The sequence below is a fragment of the Schistocerca americana genome, chromosome 2, assembly GCF_021461395.2.
Source record: "Schistocerca americana isolate TAMUIC-IGC-003095 chromosome 2, iqSchAmer2.1, whole genome shotgun sequence".
NCBI lineage: Eukaryota > Metazoa > Arthropoda > Insecta > Orthoptera > Acrididae > Schistocerca > Schistocerca americana.
The window spans coordinates 706,558,374-706,582,452 of NC_060120.1; the positions used below are offsets into that span (position 1 = coordinate 706,558,374).

At 40.5% G+C, this 24,079-nt stretch overlaps 1 protein-coding gene across 1 annotated transcript in view; it reads left to right on the forward strand.

The window, feature by feature from the left end:
• Positions 1–24,079, forward strand: part of LOC124594365 — a 112,666-nt gene that overhangs the window by 87,741 nt on the left and 846 nt on the right. The gene's annotated exons all lie outside the window — the stretch shown is intronic.

Sequence of the window (24,079 nt, forward strand, 5' to 3'; positions counted from 1 at the left end):
CTGATGAGGCAACAGTTCATTGCGAAAGCCTGAACCCCGTGTGCATGTTTGTGTTTGTTTGTGCGTCCGTCGACCCGCCAGCACTCCCATCCGGCAAGTCACATCATCTTTGTTTTTAGATATATACACTCCTGGAAATTGAAATAAGAACACCGTGAATTCATTGTCCCAGGAAGGGGAAACTTTATTGACACATTCCTGGGGTCAGATACATCACATGATCACACTGACAGAACCACAGGCACATAGACACAGGCAACAGAGCATGCACAATGTCGGCACTAGTACAGCATATATCCACCTTTCGCAGCAATGCAGGCTGCTATTCTCCCATGGAGACGATCGTAGAGATGCTGGATGTAGTCCTGTGGAACGGCTTGCCATGCCATTTCCACCTGGCGCCTCAGTTGGACCAGCGTTCGTGCTGGACGTGCAGACCGCGTGAGACGACGCTTCATCCAGTCCCAAACATGCTCAATGGGGGACAGATCCGGAGATCTTGCTGGCCAGGGTAGTTGACTTACACCTTCTAGAGCACGTTGGGTGGCACGGGATACATGCGGACGTGCATTGTCCTGTTGGAACAGCAAGTTCCCTTGCCGGTCTAGGAATGGTAGAACGATGGGTTCGATGACGGTTTGGATGTACCGTGCACTATTCAGTGTCCCCTCGACGATCACCAGTGGTGTACGGCCAGTGTAGGAGATCGCTCCCCACACCATGATGCCGGGTGTTGGCCCTGTGTGCCTCGGTCGTATGCAGTCCTGATTGTGGCGCTCACCTGCACGGCACCAAACACGCATACGACCATCATTGGCACCAAGGCAGAAGCGACTCTCATCGCTGAAGACGACACGTCTCCATTCGTCCCTCCATTCACGCCTGTCGCGACACCACTGGAGGTGGGCTGCATGATGTTGGGGCGTGAGCGGAAGACGGCCTAACGGTGTGCGGGACCGTAGCCCAGCTTCATGGAGACGGTTGCGAATGGTCCTCGCCCATACCCCAGGAGCAACAGTGTCCCTAATTTGCTGGGAAGTGGCGGTGCGGTCCCCTACGGCACTGCGTAGGATCCTACGGTCTTGGCGTGCATCCGTGCGTCGCTGCGGTCCGGTCCCAGGTCGACGGGCACGTGCACCTTCCGCCGACCACTGGCGACAACATCGATGTACTGTGGAGACCTCACGCCCCACGTGTTGAGCAATTCGGCAGTACGTCCACCCGGCCTCCCGCATGCCCACTATACGCCCTCGCTCAAAGTCCGTCAACTGCACATACGGTTGACGTCCACGCTGTCGTGGCATGCTACCAGTGTTAAAGACTGCGATGGAGCTCCGTATGCCACGGCAAACTGGCTGACACTGGCAGCGGCGGTGCACAAATGCTGCGCAGCTAGCGCCATTCGACGGCCAACACCGCGGTTCCTGGTGTGTCCGTTGTGCCGTGCGTGTGATCATTGCTTGTACAGCCCTCTCGCAGTGTCCGGAGCAAGTATGGTGGGTCTGACACACTGGTGTCAATGTGTTCTTTTTTCCATTTCCAGGAGTGTATATATAAAATAGAGGGAAACATTCCACGTGGGAAAAATGTATCTAAAGACAAAGATGATGCGACTCATCAAACGAAAGCGCTGGCAGGTCGACAGACGCACAAACAAACACATACACACAAAATTCAAGCCTTCGCAACAAACTGTTGCCTCATCAGGAAAGAGGGAAGGAGAGGGAAAGATGAAAGGATGTGGGTTTTAAGGGAGAGGGTAAGGAGTCATTCCAATCCCAGGAGCGGAAAGACTTACCTTAGGGGGAAAAAAGGACAGGTATACAATGACACACACACACATATCCATCCGCACATACACAGACACAAGCAGACATTTGTAAAGGCAAAGAGTTTGGGCAGAGATGTCAGTCGAGGCGGAAGTACAGAGGCAAAAATGTTGTTGAAAGACAGGTGAGGTATGAGCGGCGGCAAATTGAAATTAGCGGAGATTGAGGCCTGGCGGATAACGAGAAGAGAGGATATACTGAAGGGCAAGTTCCCATCTCCGGAGTTCTGACAGGTTGGTGTTAGTGGGAAGCATCCAGATAACCCCAGACGGTGTAACACTGTGCCAAGATGTGCTGGCTGTGCACCAAGGCATGTTTAGCCACAGGGTGATCCTCATTGCCAACAAACACTGTCTACCTGTGTCCATTCATGCGAATGGACAGTTTGTTGCTGGTCATTCCCACATAGATAGCTTCACAGTGTAGGCAGGTCAGTTGGTAAATCACGTGGGTGCTTTCACACGTGGCTCTGCCTTTGATCGTGTACACCTTCCGGGTTACAGGACTGGAGTAGGTGGTGGTGGGAGGGTGCATGGGGCAGGTTTTACACCAGGGGCGGTTACAAGGGTAGGAGCCAGAGGGTAGGGAAGGTGGTTTGGGGATTTCACAGGGATGAACTAAGAGGTTACGATGGTTAGGTGGACGGCGGAAAGACACTCTCGGTGGAGTGGGGAGGATTTCATGAAGGATGGATCTCATTTCAGGGCAGGATTTGAGGAAGGCGTATCCCTGCTGGAGAGTCACATTCAGAGTCTGATCCAGTCCCGGAAAGTATCCTGTCACAAGTGGGGCACTTTTAGGGTTCTTATGTCGGAGGTTCTGGGTTTGAAGAGATGAGGAAGTGGCTCTGGTTATTTGCTTCTGTACCAGGTCGGGAGGGTAGTTGTGGGATGCGAAAGCTGTTTTCAGGTTGTTGGTGTAATCGTTCAGGGATTCCGGACTGGAGCAGATTCGTTTGCCATGAAGACCTAGGCTGTAGGGAAGGGACCGTTTGATGTGGAATGGGTGGCAGCTGTCATAATGGAAGTACTGTTGCTTGTTGGTGGGTTTGATGTGGATGGACGTGTGAAGCTGGCCATTGGACAGGTGGAGGTCAACGTCAAGGAAAGTGGCATGGGATTTGGAGTAGGACCAGGTGAATCTGATGGAACCAAAGGAGTTGAGGTTGGAGAGGAAATTCTGGAGTTCTTCTTCACTGTGAGTCCAGATCATGAAGATGTCATCAATAAATCTGTACCAAACTTTGGGTTGGCAGGCCTGGGTAACCAAGAAGGCTTCCTCTAGGTGACCCATGAATAGGTTGGCATATGAGGGGGCCATCCTGGTGCCCATGGCTGTTCCCTTTAATTGTTGGTATGTCTGGCCTTCGAAAGTGAAGAAGTTGTGAGTCAGGATGAAGCTGGCTAAGGTAATGAGGAAAGAGGTTTTTGGTAGGGTAGCAGGTGATCGGCGTGAAAGGGAGTGCTCCATCGCAGCAAGGCCCTGGACGTGCGGAATATTTGTGTATAAGGAAGTGGCATCAATAGTTACAAGGATGGTTTCTGGGGGTAACAGACTGGGTAGGGATTCCAGGCGTTCGAGAAAGTGGTTGGTGTCTTTGATGAAGGATGGGAGACTGCATGTAATGGGTTGAAGGTGTTGATCTACGTAGGCAGAGATACGTTCTGTGGGGGCTTGGTAGCCAGCTACAATGGGACGGCCGGGATGATTGGGTTTGTGAATTTTAGGAAGAAGGTAGAAGGTAGGGGTGCGGGGTGTTGGTGAGGTCAGGAGGTTGATGGAGTCAGGTGAAAGGTTTTGTAGGGGGCCTAAGGTTCTGAGGATTCCTTGAAGCTCCGCCTGGTCATCAAGAATGGGATTACCTTGGCAAACTTTGTATGTAGTGTTGTCTGAAAGCTGATGCAGTCCCTCAGCCACATACTCCTGACTATCAAGTTCGACGGTTGTGGAACCCTTGTCCGCCGGAAGAATGACGATGGATCGGTGTGAGGTAACTCATAATGCTGCCTAAAACTATGGGTGCAAAAAAGGATAGTGAAGATTGTGGCAGTAGTAGATGAACATCTATTAATATGTTGCTTCTATAGTCTGGAAGAGTCCCTCCAAAATCTCTGAGAGGCCTAAGAAACTTAACGTTAACACTCGAAATACCACTTGGGTAATTACCCTCCTCCATAATGACTACAGGACCAAATGCTCCTGTGATTTTCATTAATGTGTTTGTACAACCCACCAAAAATTCATCCCCCTAGCCCACCTAGAAGTATGAAAAATTTACCTGTTATACCAGTAGTAACCATGTGGGTCATTTTTGACCCAGATACATTTTAATGTAATTTGATGTCAGTAACACGAATTTTCAGACACTGGATGGTTTCTGAGTGTCTCTTGACACTATTCTCGATATTCTGGAGTACATTATGACACTTTGGTCCAAAAATAATGTGAAATATGAAGAATTCCGAGGTCGGGCAATACTTTGTATTAGTGCAGCCTCCTGTTTTCTACGGACTGGTGACATGCATACCCTACAGAGTGATACTGGGAAGCTACAGAGTAATGTATTATGTAGTGGGAATCTGCCCCTCTCCCCCTCCTACACTGTCTAGGGCACTGCTATCAGTTCTCTTACACGACAGATTATGTCAGGCACATCGCCATTATGGAACATCATAACTAACAACTTCTTCACCTCAGTGAAACTGGTGGATAAAGGAACAAGTTTAGTTGGCACTCTTTTGAGATCACTCAAAAAGATCCCTCGTGTGGCAGGAAGTGGAGATGATGCATTGTATGCAGCACACTTAAAAGTCAGGTGACAATCTTCTCACAGTATACCAAGGGAAAAAGAAAACAAATTCTTATTCTGAGTAACATGTATCCTGGATGTCAGGTGAATGAGAATACAGAGAAGAAACTTTCAGAAACTGTGAAGTTTTATAATTAAACTAATGGTGGAGTTGATACAGTTGACCAAATGACTAGATGCTCAAGTGCCTGAGCTTTGAACCCACCGATGGCCTGTGCATGTCTCTACAATATTCTTGACCTTGCCATGATCAACATTCACACAATTTTTAAGTTACTTACCTCTAAGATTTATCACTGAGACTTTATCCTCAGAGTAGCAGATGGGCTTGCTGCCCTTTACAAACTGCAGAGAGGAGCCAACCTTCCCTTGCAGGAACTCGATACCAGCTCTGGCCAATATGGAAATAGAAGATGTTGTCAAATTCAAGTTTCCTGCAAACAACAAAGGGGAATAAAACATCAAATGTATGCTTCAACTGCAAGTCAGTATTTGTTTGGAACATATACTGCATTCAAACATTATGAAGTACCTTGAAGAAAATGATTTATTGGCAGATAAGCAGCACGGATTCAGAAAATATCATTCTTTTGAAACACAACTAGCTCTTTGTACTTATGAAATAATGAGTGCTATTGACAGGAGATATCAAACTGATTCCATATTTTTAGATTTCCAGAAGGCTTTCAACACTGTTCCTCACAAGTGACTTCTAACCAAACTCCAGGCCTGCGGAATATCGCCTATGGAACATTGCCTCAGTTGTGCGACTGGATTCATGAATTCCTGTCAGAAAGGTCACAGTTCATAGTAAGAGGTGGAAAGTCATCAAGTAAAACAGAAGAAATATCCAGTGTTCCCCAAGGAAGTGCTATAGGCTCTCTATTGTTCCTGATCTATATTAACGACATAGGCGACAATCTGAGTAGCCGTCTTAGATTGTTTGCACATGATGCTGTCATTTACCATCTTGTAAAGTCATCAGATGACCAAAACGAAGTGAAAAATGATTTAGATAAGATATCTGTATGGTGCGAAAAGTGGCATTTGACCCTGAATATAGAAAAGTGTGAAGTTATTCACATGAGTACTAAAAAAAAAAATATTTGCTAAATTTTGATTACATGATAAGTCACACAAATCTGAAGGCTGTAAATTCAACTAAATATTTAAGGACTACAGTTACAAATAGCCTAAATTGCAATGATCACATAGATAATGTTGTGGGTAGAGCAAATCAAAGACTGTGATTCATTGGTAGAACACTTAGAAGGTGCAACACATCTACTAAAGAGACTGCTTACACCATGCTTGTCCACCCTATTCTGGAGTATTGCTGTGCAGTGTGGGATCTGCATCAAGTGGGATTGACGGATGATGTCAACAAAGTACAAAGAAGGGCAGCTTGTTTTGTATTATTCTGAAATAGGAGAGATAGTGCCACAGACATGATATGTGAATTGGAGTGGCAATCATTAAAACAAAGGCGTTCTTCATTGCGACGGGATCTTCTCATGAAATTTCAATCACCAGTTTTCTCCTCTGATTGTTAAAACATTCTGTTGGCATCCATCTACGTAGGGAGAAATGATCACCACGATAAAATAAGAGAAATCAGAGCTCACACAGAAAAATTTAAGTGTTCATTTTTCCTGTGCGCCATTTGAGAGTGAAATGGTAGATAGCCAGTTTGAAGGTGGTTCATTGAACCCTCTGCCAGGCACTTTATTGTGAATAGCAGAGTAATCACAGAGCTGTAGATGTAGGTGTTGATGAAGTCTGTGTGCAAAAGCTGCTAAGCAAAAACTCTTGTCAAATGTTTGAACTGTGAGCCCATCCCATCTTACACAGTTCTGTCAAGTCTTTGTTCCTAAATATTTCCAAATATTTATGATTATAAACTGAAGTTATTTGTTCTTGTGTTCTAGTTCTTTGTTTAGAATAAGCAAGGAAACACACAGAGCATTTTAGTCAACTGCTGCATTTTAGAATTTTACACAAATACTTGGTACTTAAATGTCTGTAAAAGTAAAAATACTATTAGTGCTCACATAAACAATATGTTTTAATTCTGTTTTGACCTTTTTATAAAGAAAAACATTGTAACATTGTTTTACTTACTTTTTTAGTGATGATTGATGAAAGACTGTGGAAGTTTTTCTTTCTTAAGTTTAAAATAAAAAAAGATTTATATCTGAAATTTATGTTTGACAGTGTACTATTCATTTTAGGAACCAAATTATCCTTTGGTTACACTTTAGAGTCTGCCTGAATGTATTGTCAACATGGTGACACTGAAAACACATCCAGATATGAATAAAATGGTGGTTTCATACACTGGGTCAAAAATGACCATATGGTACTTCTAAGGAGTATGGTGAAGTCCGGTACTTCTAGTGTTAAGTGTATAAGTGACATTCACTTACAATAGTAGAGAGGAGTCCAAAAAAATGTATCCACTGTTTAAAAGTCCATAACTGGCAAACTACGCTACTGGCCATTGAAATTACTACACCGAGAAGAAATGTAGATCATAAACGGGTATTCATTGGACAAATATATTATACTAGAACTGACATATGATTACATTTTCATGCAATTTAGGTGCATAGATCCCGAGAAATCAGTACCCAGAACAACCACCTCTGGCTGTAATAACAGCCTTGATACACCTGGACATTGAGTCAAACAGAGTTTGGATGGCATGTACAGGTACAGCTGCCCATGCAGCTTCAACAAGATTCCACAGTTCATCAAGAGTAGTGACTGACATATTGTGACGAGCCAGTTGCTTGGCCACCATTGACGAGACATTTTCAATTGGTGAGAGATCTGGAGAATGTGCTTGCCAGGGCAGCAGTCAAACATTTTCTGTATCCAGAAAGGCCCATACAGGACCTGCAACATGCGGTCATGCATTATTCTGCTGAAATGTAGGGTTTCGCAGGAATCGAATGAAGGGTGGAGCCACGGGTTGTAACACATCTGAAATGTAATGTCCACTGCTCAAAGCAGCGTCAATGTGAACAAAAGGTGACCGAGATGTGTAACCAATGGCACCCCATCATGCCGGGTGAATGCCAGTATGGCGATGACGAGTACATGCTTCCAATGTGCATTCACTGCAATGTCGCCAAACATGGATGCGACCATCATGATGCTGTAAACAGAACCTGGATTCATCTGGAAAAAAAAATGACATTTTTCCATTCGTGCACCCAGATTCGTTGTTGAGTAGACCATTGCACTTGCTCTTGTCTGTGATGCAGCGTCAAGAGTAACCGCAGCCATGATCTCTGAGCTGATAGTCCATGCTGCTGCAAACTTCGTCGAACTGTTCATGCAGATGGTTGTTGTCTTGCAAACGTCCCCATCTGTTGACTCAGGGATCAAGACGTGGCTGCACGATCCATTACAGCCATGCGGATAAGATGCCTGTCATCTTGACTGCTAATGATATGAGGCCGTTGGGATCCAGTACGGCATTCTGTATTACCCTCCTGAACTCACCTATTCCATATTCTGCTAACAGTCATTAAATCTCGACCAACGCGAGCAGCAATGTCACGATATGATAAACCGCAATTGTGATAGGCTACAATCTGACCTTTACCAAAGTTGGAAACATGATGGTACAAATTTCTCCTCCTGACATGAGGCATCAGAACAACTTTTCACCAGGCAATGCTGATCAACTGCTGTTTGTTTATGAGAAATTGGTTGGAAACTTTCCTCATACCAGCATGTTGTAGGTGTTCCCACCGGTGCCAACCTTGCTTGAATGCTCTGAAAGGTTAATCATTTGCATATCACAGCATCTTCTTCCTGTCAGTTAAATTTCGCCTCTGTAGCATTCATCTTCATAGTGTAGCAATTTTAAAGGCCATTAGCGTAATTGATGGAGTTGTCTCATCTTTGGTAGTGTAATAGTTTGTAGTTCCGGCAATCGTCACACAAGCGTTGTATTGCGTTGTTTTGTTTTGTCAGATGACAGTCGCCAGATAGTCAGTGTTTTGTTCTTAGTTGCACCTAGTTACTCGAGTAAACATGGCTGGCACAAGGCTTACATTCGATGAAAGGAAGTCAGTTTTGAAGTGGTATTTTAAGTACAAAAACATTAATGAGGTTCAACGGCAGTGGCGAAATGAGTATCAAACAGAGCCACCGACACATTTAACAATTCATCGCATTCGAGACAAATTTCAAGCCGAAGGCTCTGTTGAAGATGTACACAAACAATGATCTGGACAACCTGTAACAGTAACAAGTCCTGCTAACTTCCACCGTGTGTTACAACAATTCACTTGCTTACCACAGAAGTCTGTGAGACAGTGTGCCCATGAAACTGGAGTGAGTCACTCAAGTGTTCAGCGAATTTTGAAGGCAGCAAAGTGGAAGTGCTACATCCCATGATTGCTACACGCAATGAACGAGATCGACCAAAATCAAAAAATGGACTACTGCGTGTGGTTTACTAACATGGTGTGCAACGATGAAGAGTTTGCAGAGATGATTGTGTGATCTGATGAGGCACAGTTCAAACTCAATGGTGCAGTAAATCGCCACAATTGCATCTACTGGTCTGCTGAAAATCTGAACGTCCATGTAGACAAAGCCGTGAATTTGCCAGGAGTAAATGTGTGGTGTGGGTTGTCTTACCGGGGCTTGATTGGGCCATTCTTCTTTGATGGCACAGTTACCAGTGAGGTGTACCTTCAGAAGCTTCAGACATCCATTTTACCTGCCATCCAAGACTTGTATGGAGATGGAAGAGTTTACTTTCAACAAGATGGTGCCCCATCCCACTACCAAAATCGTGTTAGGGCATATCTCGACGAAAATCTACCAGGAAAATGGATAGGCCATAGAGGTGCTGTGGAGTAACCACCATGTACCCCAGACCTAACTCCTCTGGACCTTTACCTGTGGGGAACACTAAAGGACATCATTTATCGACAAAAGCCATGCACATTGGATGAACTTTGAGAATCCATCATACATTAATGTGCAAGTATCCAACTGAACACATTGCAGTCTGTAGTTTGTGCTGCAGTTCGGTGGCATTGTTTGTGTGTGAATGTTAATGGTGACCATTTTGAACACCTACAGTGATGTCTTTAAGTTGGACTTTAAGCTACACTTTCACCGAAAATGAGACAACTCCGTCAATTAGTTTGCAAGTTATGGACTTTTAAACAGTGGATGCATTTTTTTGGACCCCTCTGTATTATGTAAATATGACTATCCACTTGTAGCACGTAAAGACTTAAAGCATTAATATGAGTTTATTCATACTTTCAGCTGTAATTTTCTAGTTAAAGTGGTTTAATTATAAAATAAAGCTGAAAAAAACTTTTTATTCATTAATATGTAGAAAACATTATATAAACACAAAGATATATTTGCAGTGACCTGTCCAATATCTGATTGCTTACTGTACATGTAAGATTTACTGGACCAAATAAGAAATACAAATACAGTGCAAATATGAATATTGTAAAACATTTGTACTGGCCATGTCCATGAGGTTAATTTCACTGACTGTTTTCTAGCAGTCTGGTTCTGTATATTTCTTGGTCACAAGCTACTGATTTCAATTCCTTTGAGACCAAAAAATCCACAGACATACAAAACTCCAATGATTGCATATAGCTCATAAAGAGAAACATGCCAGCTTTTGTTTCCAAGTTGCCCATAGGGTCCTGCCTCTGTGCTAAGTTTTATGTATTTTAGCACTGTGTCAGCTACAAACAACTGTCAAAACTAGCAGAAATGTGAAATTTGATGTCCATTTTTGCACGTGATATTGGACTTACTGTCTTGCGAAAAACATTTTGCTTTTGTGGTTTTCAAGATGCGTTCAGTCTTAAGAAGATTTCTTTGTTGTGTACTAATGAGCACTGGCTATGAGATACACAGATTTGTGCAGAAAAAATACCAGACCTTGACCTGATAAGTAGCCTTTGCAGAAAAACATAAATTTGGAGGTGTATACATCTATATTAGGAATGGCGTTAAATCTAAAGTGGTAAAACTTAGCAAGGTGATTGGGCAGAAAAAGATTTTGAATATTATATATGCGGCTATCAAATTATCATTGCATGAATCTACAGGTCCCCATCAGGTGACTTTACCTTATGCTTACATTATATAGATGATCTTTTAAATTAATTAAGAAGTAGGTCAAAATGAATAACAGTGCCTGGTGTCCTTAATATCAGTTTTAAGAAAAGTAATGGGAAACAAATGCATTTATTATATCTGTTAGCTCATACAACACACAACCATCTATGCAGGATATTACCGGATATGAGGATGGGCCTGAAGCAACACTTGATTAGATATTTACCAACCAACAAGACTATGACTATAAACTGAAGTAACAGATACTGGTTTTTCTGATCACATGGCTTTAAAAATGCCAATAAAGAATGGGAACAATAAGAAATGTACAGGTACTGAAAAATATGTGCAGAGAAGACTTACTAACAACAACAACATAAGGAAATATAATAATATTCAAAAAAGGTGCACAGCGACAGAGAACAAACTGATGATGTAGTAAAGAAGTATGAAACACTTTTCACTGATTATAACTATTGCTACGATATTTAAAGGAATTAAAGTCAAAGAGGAGCCACACACAGGGATTAAAAAATCGGTGTTCACTCTTAGAAACACAAGCAGGCATGTCAAAATAAATACAATAGGAAAATTTTACAGGTGGTAAAAGGGATAAGCAATGTTCATATGTCAACAGAAGAAATAGTAAATCAGAATTGTTCTGGCTGGTTATAAACAATAGCATAGGAAAATTTAGAACTAAAATCCACAACTTCAAAATCAAAAGTGAGAGTAAAGTGACATAAGATGCTCAACAGATTGCCAATATATTTAATAAACATTACATGAACATAGCACCAAACATAATTAAAAGTATGTGCAGTTCAAACAAAAAACCATGAAAGTACCTGCTTCTGAAAAGACAATGTTTCTGCACACAGTAACAGAATCTGAGGTGAAAAACACTATTAATAAATTGAAAACCAAAATGTCTAGTGGTATTGACAGAATTCCAGACAAGGTATCAAACATAGTTCCACCTGTATAGATCCTCAACTAACTGACATTATTAATATTTTCTTTGAGACAGGAGTGTTTCCATTAGAACTGAAGTTATCCACAATAAAGCTGCTCTACAAAAAGTACAGTACAGCTGACATAAACAATTACAGATGTCTCACTGTTGACAGGTTTTCTAAAGTAATTAAGAGAGTAGTGCATGAACAGCTAGATGATTTCCTGAATAAAAATAAAATATTGACTAATGCTCAAAATGGTTTAGAAAGAATCAATCAACAGAAACAGCAGTCTTTCAGTTCATGAAAATGGTGCTAAAGGTCTTGGATATGAATGAATCAAGCTGTGGAATATGCTTAGATTAATGCAAAGCACATGATATAATCAGTCATGACTAACTGCTTATGAAACAAGTGTGTTTTAGGCTCTGGAGACTGGCCTTCAAATGGTTCAAATCTTATCTCTGTAATAAACGACAGAGAAAGCAAATATGCCATGAAGGCAAGGAACTCCTTTCAAATTACAAAAAACTAGCTATAGAGTGTCCCAGGGTCCTGTATTAGGCCTTCTGTTGTTTCTGGCATATATAAATGATTTGCCAAACCATCTGAGCATCACTGACACAGTGATGTTTTCGAACGACATAAGAATTTTTATAAAATGGCACACTGAGGATAATTTTCAGCAGAATGTTTCTAAGACAATAACTGAAGCAGGAAAATGGTTTAAGGATAATGATTTGGTCATAAATAAGGAAAAACTAGTATGGATGAATTTTTTTAATATTAGAAATAAAGTTAGAAGTAGCATAAAAGCTGAGTTAGGGAATTATGCTATTGCACAAGCTCCATACACAACATTTCTAGGATATGGGTGAATTAGCACTTGAGATTGGAGAAGAATCTGGAAGTTTTGAATAAAAATGTAGGTAAATGCTGTTATGTGCTAAAGACTGTTGCAGCATTGAATCATTGTTGTGTGCCTGTTATGATTATATGAATAGCTTGCTTAGGTATGGTGTGATCTACTGCAGAAACAAAGGCATGGCAAAAAAACTTTCAAACTACAAAAAAGGACCATCAGAATAATGAAAGGAGTTCCCTGTAGGGAGCCATTCAGGGACATATTTAAAGAATTTAAAATAATGGCCCTTTCTAGCTTATACATTTTTGAATATGTGTGCTTTCTGAAAACTCACCAGGAATTTTCAACATTGAATAATCAAGTTCATACATACAAAACATGAAACAGACGTTTTTTCACAGAGAAATGAACAAAAATGCCCTTTACCAAATAGTGCATATTATCAGTCCAAAATACTCTTTACTTGATTGCCTGCTACGATAAAGAGAATTAAAAAATTTCATAAATTCTAAGTAGTGCTAAAACAACTATTGATAACATGTAGCTTTTACAACAGTGAAGAATGTCTGTACATAGAAAACTAAAATTATTTACGTTTTTTGATGAAAGATTGTATTTTCATGTAAAATTGTGAAAAACTTAAATATAGGAAATTTTATTGTAACTAGCTCCAGCTATGCATTAACTACACTTGTTCAGTGTGTGTTGTTAATGAATTGAATTAAACTGGATTGAAGATGATCCAGAATTTTTCACTTTGTCTTACCTGTTCTCGATTTTGAAAAGCCCACAAAAAATTGTTATGGTAGCTGACACCTACTGCTTCCCCCATGTCTCAGTCTATTATATCAGACATCATCTCTTCCTGAATGATACATTGGTATTAAGGGGGGAGTCTGCCTTGTTGCTGTAATAGCAATACGTGTAACTTCTTCAGAAGCATTACAAATACTTTCACTTAATTCAGCACTGTCTGGAATATAGTCATCACTGGCTTTGGACCCTTGCTCTCAAACTTTCTGCAGACATTCTAAATATTTCATTATTTTCTTTTCCAACAAATTATGAACAGTTTTAATGTCTGTATCATGACTGTCAAAGCACTTTAGATACAGAGCATCACAATAATCAGCTCAGAAACTTCAGCATACATTATAACATCCTGGCACAGTCTCTGTTGAAAAGAAATAAAAGTCACAAAATTTCAAACCTTCAACTGCTGTTTTCGAATGCAGGCTGAGTTGGCATCCTATCGCTCTCAGCTTCAAGCAGTGTTGGCTTCGGTCACACAGCTTGAGGCTGTTGCCAATGGGCATCACTGTGGGGGTCCAGATGGGGGTTAGTCGGGGACGGCCAGCTCGTCACACGCATCCCCTGATTGGACAACAGCAATGGCTGCCCAGTATACTGCCCACATTGAGGCTGACCCCTCACCCGTGGTAGAGTGGGAGGTCGTCTCGAGGTGTGGCAGGGGCCGAAAGACATTCCGGAGGGCTGAACGGAAGGCCTCTCCAGTTTGTCTGACGAACCGGTTTCAGGCTCTGTCTCTGGCTGATACTGATCTTCAGCCGGACATGACTGCTTGTCCTGTTCCAGAGGTTGCCCCTCAGTCTGCAAGATCTGGGCGGTCGCAGAGGGTGGGCTTACTGGTAGTTGGGAACTCCAACGTCAGGCGTGTAATGGGGCCCCTTAGGAATATGGCAGAAAGAGAGGGGAAGAAAACCAATGTGCACTACATGTGCATACCAGAGGGACTCATTCCAGATGTGGAAAGCATCCTTCTGGATGCCATGAACAGTACAGGGTGCACCCATCTGCAGGTGGTCGCTCATGTCGGCACCAATGATGTGTGTCACTATGGATCGGAGGAAATCCTCTCTGGCTTCCGGTGGCTATCTGATTTGGTGAAGACTGGCAGTCTCGCTAGCAGGATGAAAGCAGAGCTCACCATCTGCAGCATCATCAACAGGACTGACTGCGGACCTTTGGTGCAGAGCTGAGTGGAGGATCTGAATCAGAGGCTGAGACGGTTCTGCGACCGTGTGGGGTGCAGATTCCTTGACTTGCGCCAAAGGGTGGTGGGGTTTCGGGTTCCGCTGGATAGGTCAAGAGTCCACTACACACAGCAGGCGGCTACACGAGTAGCAGGGATTGTGTGGCGTGTACTGGGCGGTTTTTTAGGTTAGATCACCTCGGGCAAGTACAGAACGGGCAACAGCCTCAAAGGGTGCGGGGCGAAGTCAGGACATGTGGAGACCAAGCAGCAATCGGTATTGTAATTGTAAACTGTCAAAGCTGTGTTGGTAAAGTATCGGAACTTCAAGCGCTGATAGAAAGCACTGAAGCTGAAATCGTTATAGGTACGGAAAGCTGGCTGAAGCCAGAGATAAATTCTGCCAAAATTTCTACAAAGGCACAGATGGTGTTTAGAAAGGATAGATTGCACGCAACTGGTGGTGGCGTGTTTGTTGCTGTTAATAGTAGTTTATCCTGTAGTGAAGTAGAAGTGGATAGTTCCTGTGAATTATTATGGGTGGAGGTTACACTCAACAACTGAGCTAGGTTAATAATTGGTTCCTTTTACCGACCTCCAGACTCAGCAGCATTAGTGGCAGAACAACTGAGAGAAAATCTGGAATACATCTCACATAAATTTCCTCAGCATGTTATAGTCTTAGGTGGAGATTTCAATTTACCAGATATAGACTGGGACACTCAGATGTTTAGGATGGGTGGTAGGGACAGAGCATCGAGTGACATTATACTGAGTGCACTATCTGAAAATTACCTCGAGCAATTAAACAGAGAACCGACTCTTGGAGATAACATCTTGGACGTACTGATAACAAACAGACCTGAACTTTTTGACTCTGTAAGCGTAGAACAGGGAATCAGTGATCATAAGGACGTTGCAGCATCACTGAATATGGAAGTAAATAGGAATATAAAAAAAGGGAGGAAGGTTTATCTGTTTAGCAAGAGTAATAGAAGGCAGATTTCAGACTACCTAACAGATCAAAACAAAAATTTCTGTTCCAACACTGACAATGTTGAGTGTTTATGGAAAAAGTTCAAGGCAATCGTAAAATGCATTTTAGACAGGTATGTAAAACTGTGAGGGACAGGAAAAACCCACCGTGGTTCAACAACAACGTTAGGAAACTACTGCGAAAGCAAAGAGAGCTTCACTGCAAGTTTAAACACAGCCAAAACCTCTCAGACAAACTGAAGCTAAACGATGTCAAAGTTAGCGTAAGGAGGGCTATGCGTGAAGCGTTCAGTGAATTCGAAAGTAAAATTCTATGTACCGACTTGACAGAAAATCCTGGGAAGTTGTGGTCTTACGTTAAATCAGTAAGTGGCTCAAAACAGCATATCCAGACACTCTGGGATGATGATGGCATTGAAACAGAGGATAACACGTGTAAAGCTGAAATACTAAACACCTTTTTCCAAAGCTATTTCATAGAGGAAGACCACACTGCAGTTTCTTCTCTACATCCTTGCAGAAACGAAAAAAACAGCTGACATTGAAATAAGTGTCCAAGGAATAGAAAAGCAACTGAAATCACTCAACAGAGGAAAGTCCACTGAAGCTGACAGGATACCAATTCAATTCTACACAGGGTATGCGAAAGAACTTGCCCCCCTTCTAACAGCCGTGTACCGCAAGTATCTAGAGGAACGGAAGGTTCCAAATGACTGGAAAAGAGCACAGGTAGTCCCAGTCTTCAAGAAGGGTCGTTGAGCCGATCCCCAAAACTATAGACCTATATCTCTGACATCTATCTGTTGTAGAATTCTAGAACATGTTTTTTGCTCACGTATCATGTCATTTCTGGAAACCCAGAATCTACTCTATAGAAATCAACATGGATTCCAGAAACAGCAGTCGTGTGAGACCCAATTCGCTTTATTTGTTCATGAGACCCAGAAAATATTAGATACAGGCTCCCAGGTAGATGCCATTTTCCTTGACTTCCGGAAGGCATTCGATACAGCTCCGCACTGTCGCCTGATAAACGAAGTAAGAGCCTACGGAATATCAGACCAGCTGTGTGGCTGGATTGAAGAGTTTTTAGCAAACAGAACACAGCATGTTGTTCTCAATGGAGAGACATATACAGACGTTAAAGTTACCTCTGGCATGCCACAGGGGAGTGTTATTGGACCATTGCTTTTCACAATATATATAAATGACCTGGTAGATAGTGTCGTAAGTTCCGTGCAGCTTTTTGTAGATGATGCTGTAGTATACAGAGAAGTTGCAGCATTAGAAAATTGCAGCGAAATGCAGGAAGATCTGCAGCGGATAGGCATTTGGTGCAGGGAGTGGCAACTGACCCTTAACATAGACAAATGTAATGTATTGCGAATACATAGAAAGAAGGATCCTTTATTGTATGATTATATGATAGCAGAACAAACACTGGTAGCACTTACTTCTGTAAAATATCTGGGAGCATGCGTGCAGAACAATTTAAAGTGGAATGATCATACAAAATTAATTATTGGTAAGGTGGGTGCTGGGTTGAGATTCATTGGGAGAGTCCTTAGAAAATGTAGTCCATCAACAAAGGAGGTGGCTTACAAAACACTTGTTCGACCTACACTTGAGTATTGCTCATCAGTGTGGGATCCGTACCAGGTCGGGTTGACAGACGAGATAGAGAAGATCCAAAGAAGAGCAGCGCGTTTCGTCACAGGGTTATTTGGTAAGCGTGATAGCATTACAGAGATGGTTAGCAAACTCAAGTGGCAGACTCTGCAAGAGAGACACTCTGCATCGCGGTGTAGCTTGCTGTCCAGTTTTCGAGAGGGTGCGTTTCTGGATGAGGTATCAAATATATTGCTTCCCCCTACTTATACCTCCCGAGGAGATCACGAATGTAAAATTAGAGAGATTCGAGCGTGCACAGAGGCTTTCCAGCAGTTGTTCTTCCCACGAACCATACGCGACTTGTACAGGGAAGGGAGGTAATGATAGCGGCATGTAAAGTGCCCTCTGCCACACACCATTGGGTGGCTTGAGGAGTATAAATGTAGATGTAGAATAATAATAATAATAATCAACAGATACGAGGAAAGTAAACTGGAAAAAGAAAACACTACAAGTCAAGCACCCGTATCATCTAACACAGCCACACATCGATCAAGACGCATCCAACACCTGGCTAAGAAAAGGCAATATATACAGTGAGACGGAAGGATTCATGATTGCAGTACAGGATCAAACAATAAATATCAGATATTAGAGCAAGCATATCATTAAAGATCCCAATACCACAACACATAAATGCAGACTTTGCAAACAACAAATAGAAACAGCAGATCACATCACAAGCGGATGTACAATACTAGCAAATACAGAATACTCCAGAAGACATGACAATGTAGCAAAAATAATACATCAACAACTAGCCATACAACATAAACTAATAAAACAACACGTTCCCACATACAAGTATGCACCACAAAATGTACTGGAGAATGATGAATACAAATTATACTGGAACAGAACCATTATAACAGATAAAACAACACCACATAACAAACCTGACGTCATACTCACCAATAATAAGAAGAAATTAACACAACTAATCGAAATATCCATACCCAATACAACAAATATACAGAAGAAAACAGGAGAAAAAATTGAAAAATACATCCAACTGGCTGAGGAAGTCAAGGACATGTGGCATCAGGATAAAGTTGACATTATACCAATTATACTATCAACTACAGGAGTCATACCACACAATATCCACCAGTACATCAATGCAATACAGCTACATCCAAACGTATATATACAACTACAGAAATCTGTAATTACTGATACATGTTCAATTACCCGAAAGTTCCTAAATGCAATGTAACATATACCGCACAGTTAAAAGGAAGTCACACTTGATCAAGGTCTGCGTCACTTTCCATTTTTAACCAGAAATAATGTCTGAGAAAGGAAAGAAGATACTATAATAATAATAAAATAATAAAAATAAAAAAGTATTGTTGCATTAGACAGACTAAGTTTCAAAACTAAACAATGGAAAGTCCAGGTTGGATTAATGACAGTCCTATACTAAAGTATAGATGGCTTCTCACTGTATAATGGAGATGTAGATTACAAGATAGGCACAACAAAAAGACTGTCAAACAATGAAACTTTTGGCCAAAAAGGCCTTCATCATCATTAAACAAAATACATACACACAAACACTCACACAAAGATGGCTCAAGCACATGAACACAGTCTCTGGCTGCCAATGATTTTGGTTTATTTGTTTGGTGGTCTTTTTGTTCTGCCTAACTTTTGTCTCAGCTCCTCCACAAAATGGTGAGTAGCAATTAATTCTTTTCATAATATTATCATTAAGTTTCAAAATTGTCATTTTGACCACTTTGGCAGTCCAAGTGTAAAGGAACATCAAAATTATGTATGAGATTTCAGTGATGTCATGTTCTAAGAACTGCCTGCCCCATCCACTTCACAGCAAAAGTTGATATTGAAACCATATTTAAACGGAAAAAAAAAAAATCGTAGTTTTAGGTTAGCTTTTGTCTGCAAGTCCCTCGCACTCCCCAATATGAGAGATTTTATCATTACATTATGTCAGTACTTTTACAAGTTCCTTTAGTGATTCCAATTGTCATTTCTTTGTTATTTCACTAACACAATTTCTTCCACAGAATACTGTATCACAGCTGTTTCTTCTGGGACACTATAAGTCTATGGGTTTAGTGGAACAGTCACATGAAGGTTATGTCTAGGACCATGGTATTCCATCTAATTGTAAGATCTAACTGTTTACAAACACAGGGTTTCTCTGTGTTTGAAACTGATAAAATATTTGTTTTACAATTATTGATCAAGTAGCAATAACTTCTCAATGTTGCATTTTGATAAGATTCCTACCTATCATCTACATACACATTAACAAGTTTTCAATTTGTCACAGTAAAGAGAATAAATATTGCAGTAAGTCAGTTACATACACAATTGGCAAATGAGGTACATTATTGTCAGTAACATCTAACTATTGAAAGACAGCCTTTTTTTCTGACTTCCAGAAGGTAACACCTAATATTTTCTGCCACCTGAAGAAACACTGCTGCTACTCAGGTATTTCTCCAAGATGAACTACATCACATTGGTACAATTATTATCATTAATTGGCATTTTCTAACTTCTGGAAGCTACCACTGATAACCTAATACTGTGTTAGTAATTGGGAAACATCATACTCCCAAAATTAAATAAAGTATATAATTTGGTAGTAATTCTTTTACATTGTATGGACACAAGGATTCTTGGATTACAGTTTCTATTAGCGATGTAGTGGATGTAGTCAGTTGAATAAGTAATCAAGTGCTTAAACTGTTCTGAACTACACAGGTACAGAGAAACAGCAGCTGAGTTACACATCTAAGAGATAAAAAAGGTTCCTGTGTATTTAGTTAAGTGTTAATTTGCAGTATATTTAAATGTGTATATATCAAGAAAAATGCCCTTGATTGATATTGCATAATTTGATTATCTTTAATGATGATTACAGCAGCAATTTATAGAACATTTTTCTCTCTAAAAATGTGTTCTTGTGCTTGTTTGACTGTCCTGAGGATTGTCCTTCATGCGGAAGCTGTAAAACATGACATTTGAATGAATGTTTTTTAATTCTAGTGACTGTGATTGTGTAACCCTTTCAAAACTTTGATAAAAGAATCAATGAACAGGAAAAAATAAGTAGTAACTCATGCAGTGCTACATGGGCTGATCAGTACTTATCTTCAAGAGGTGCAACTCTACAGACAATGTAAACATACAAAGTAAAATTCAATAACAGAGAATCCATGACAAAAACAATACTCAAAAATGAAGGAAAGCAATCACTCAGCTGCAGGTGATTAATGTGGGGCACATATATTCCCAAAAGAGCATAGAGATATCACTAGCTTACATACTACCATTCTTTATAATTTAAGCTCACATTCTCACAGAATGATGTGGACACCTAATGGAAGGCTTTGGTGCACTAACCAGATATGTCAACTTTTGGCAAAAAATGAGGTCTTCCCGCCACTGCATAGGTTGAAAATTGCTGTATCATGTGATACAAGAGTGAGACCTGTCCATGGGACCAATTCAGAATAAAAAAGGGAATGGCGTTGTCAATGTCAAATGTTTGGGGCAAGAACTAGATATCTCCAATGCTTTCTTTGTCATTGCATCAAGCATTACTCAGATTCTGACATGTGAAATGTATCCAAGAATTTCACTGTGTTTAATGTTACACAATATCTTTATTTAGACTCCTTGTTCCTCTCTGAGAAGCTTTTCACTCTCTCATTTAGAGTGCTGGTATGAGAAGTGCATTGTTTCAAAACACAGATCCTTTGAGTACTTCTCTGCACACAAGCATGTAGTTTGCTGTAGGGCATTATTATATCAAGTTACCTATCATGATTTTTTTCACCTTTTTTGAGAAGAAACTTTATGAAGTGTCTCTGCATGTTAAAAATGAGAAATATAAAGATGTCATGAAATTCGCCAAGAAGTATGTGCCGGTCTCAGACATGGAACTTTATAAATGGTTCAAATGGCTCTAAGTACTATGGGACTTAACATCTGAGGTCATCAGTCCCCTAGACTTAGAACTACTTAAGCCTAAGTAACCTAAGGACATCACACACATCCATGCCCAATGGCCACAGTGGCTGGCTGAAACTTTATAATAAGGTGGTGTGTGACAGAGCTGTTCAGATGCTGCCTACATTTCTACACAAGGAGAGGCACAGTGAACTTCTCATTAAATTTCACAGCTGGTACTTTTATTAGGGTGTCCATTTTGTTATTGTAATTCTCAGACTCTTTATCACATTCATTAACCTGCAGAGTCCTTATAACATATTCATGTGAATCTAATGCACCATCGAATGTAATGTGCACTCCAATTTTAAAAATTATAATTATAAAAAAAGAGTTTGTTGGCACATCAGTTGTAGGCTAAAATTTATTTACACAACATTGGATGTATACATAAACTATCAAAACAACAACATTTTTTAACGGACCCATTGTTAAGGGAACACCCATTATCAAAAAAGTACACCAAACTTGATAACCTGCATGACAAGCAACCATACTGTAAATTACAGGTATTATCATGATTATTCACTAATGTCACCATTACTTGTAACCTTGAAGGAGTCTACATCAGAAACAGATTCATTACCTCCTTCCCCATCACCCCCATTGTCGTTCTAGAGCATGTCATCTTCACTGGCATCAACAGTATTTGAAATACAGCATTTCTTGAATGAGTTCATGACCAATGGTTTTTTTATGCTTTTCTAGGCAGTCAAAACCCTATGTGCAATAATGTGGAGTGCAGCCTTCTTAATTTTTCTTATCAGTGTCAGTTCACAGTTTGGTTCACAAAACCATTTTTTGTACTGTTGCTGAACATAACCATTGAAAGATTCATTTATACGAGTATACAAGGGTTGTAACACAGGAGTCATTCCTCAAGGAATAATTATAAGGTCTCTAGCTAGGCTGTGGATCTTCTATTTTACATCATCTGTGAGATGACCTCAAAATGGTTTGAAAAGCCCACCAGAATGGAGTTACCATATGTTTTGGAGCCAGTCAACATTAATGTTTCAATCATCCATCACTTCTCTTGATTTTGAACAATGACATCATCAGGGAACAGTTTTTCATTATTAGGGGTCTTGTGGCATGAAGATAAAGAAGAGTGAAGTTTGCACACATCTGCTGTGATTGCCAGCATTATAGTTACGCGTTGTTTTCACACCATGATGTTTTGATGTTAACTTCTTTCTCCTCTTCTCATCAATCATGTAATTATATGGCATATCAAACCAAAGCCTATTAGGCTCATCTAAAAATTATTCTCTTTCCGAAGTGTGATGCCGTACCACTGATTTTCTTGAAGCTTTTTCTCAAAATTCTGTGGATGCTTTTGGCATACTCTTGACAGTATCTTAGAGATAAGCCCACCCATTACATAAAGTGTTCAACCCATCCACAGCTAGCCTTAAGGATTTGCCTCGGTATTTTAAGAACTGCCGCCATCCCTTTTTCTTTGTTTCTTACGGTGCCACTAGTAACAGGTTACCCATTCTTCCTCCTTTTATGGACTAATTCCAAAACTTTTACTTCATCATCAGGATTTCTTCCTTTGTGAACGCCAGTGAATTTCTTTCTGGTAACAGTAGCTGCCAAAAATGCCAATTACTGTTTCTTCCATAAGTTAATGTTACTCTAAGCTCCACTGAACTCACATTATGCATTTCTATTACCACATTGTTCAGCATAAAGAATTTATTTATGCTTGAAAATAGCATCATATAATGTTCTTCTGTGCTTGCTATCCTTTTTGTGACCACCTAATGCAAACACAGTATGCAGTAATTGGCTAACAATAATGTAACATAGTTGAGAATTACAACAGTGCATTGTGACTTAAGGAAAAATACCTAATTTCACTGATGCTGCCTGTGAATGATGGATTCAAATTTGTACTCAAACGTAATGTGCCATCAAATCTTATACACACCAGAATTTTGAATACTGCATATGGTAGAAACAAAGTCCGCATTAAATTCATGTACATGTTGTAGTAGTTGTTTATTGTTTATTTTTTGACATCATGCATGATAGCAAAGTTGTGTGGTGCAAAATCGAGACAAGTCCACTTTTTTAAAAATTAAATAAATATCATAATAAATTTTTGTTTGGTTATGTAATAAGCTATTACATTGAACTGGCGCACTAAGTTATGGTTGGAAAAAGAAAAGACTGATGAATATATTTTTCAGTATGTGGACAGCTGTAAGCAACCATCATTATTCCAGGCTGGACTACATTTACCAAACATTGTTGATAATAGGTGATTGGTAGGGTCATAGCCTTTTGAGATTTTGGACCTCCCTATCTGGGCAAAGCCTCCACAGGAAACCATGGAAAACTGGGAGTGAGTTTCTTTGTGTTTCGCACACGCTTTTAAAAACTAAATTATTACCAGTACAAGAGCCACAAAGCGAAATGTTCCACTGATAACATGGCTCTCAAAGTACCAGATGTGGAATCTATGTTGGTCACCTTGTAAATAAGAGTGGTGATAAAAAATCAGAAATAATCCATTAGATCTAACTAAGGTGGTTAGATTTTGGGAAACACTCATTAGTCCTTAGGACCCAGATAATTTGTGGCCACTGTGTTTTATGTGTTGACCTGTGGTTGTGATATGAGGATACTGGATTAATTCTCCAAAGAAATCTCAGAAATGTTCTGAGACACATGGAAATGTCCATATTATGCTTTACACACACACACACACACACACACATACACACACACACACACACACACACACACACACACACACAGAGAGAGAGAGAGAGAGAGAGAGAGAGAGAGAGAGAGAGAGAGAGAATAATTGAAGGCTTGTGCCACAAAGGTCACTGAGAT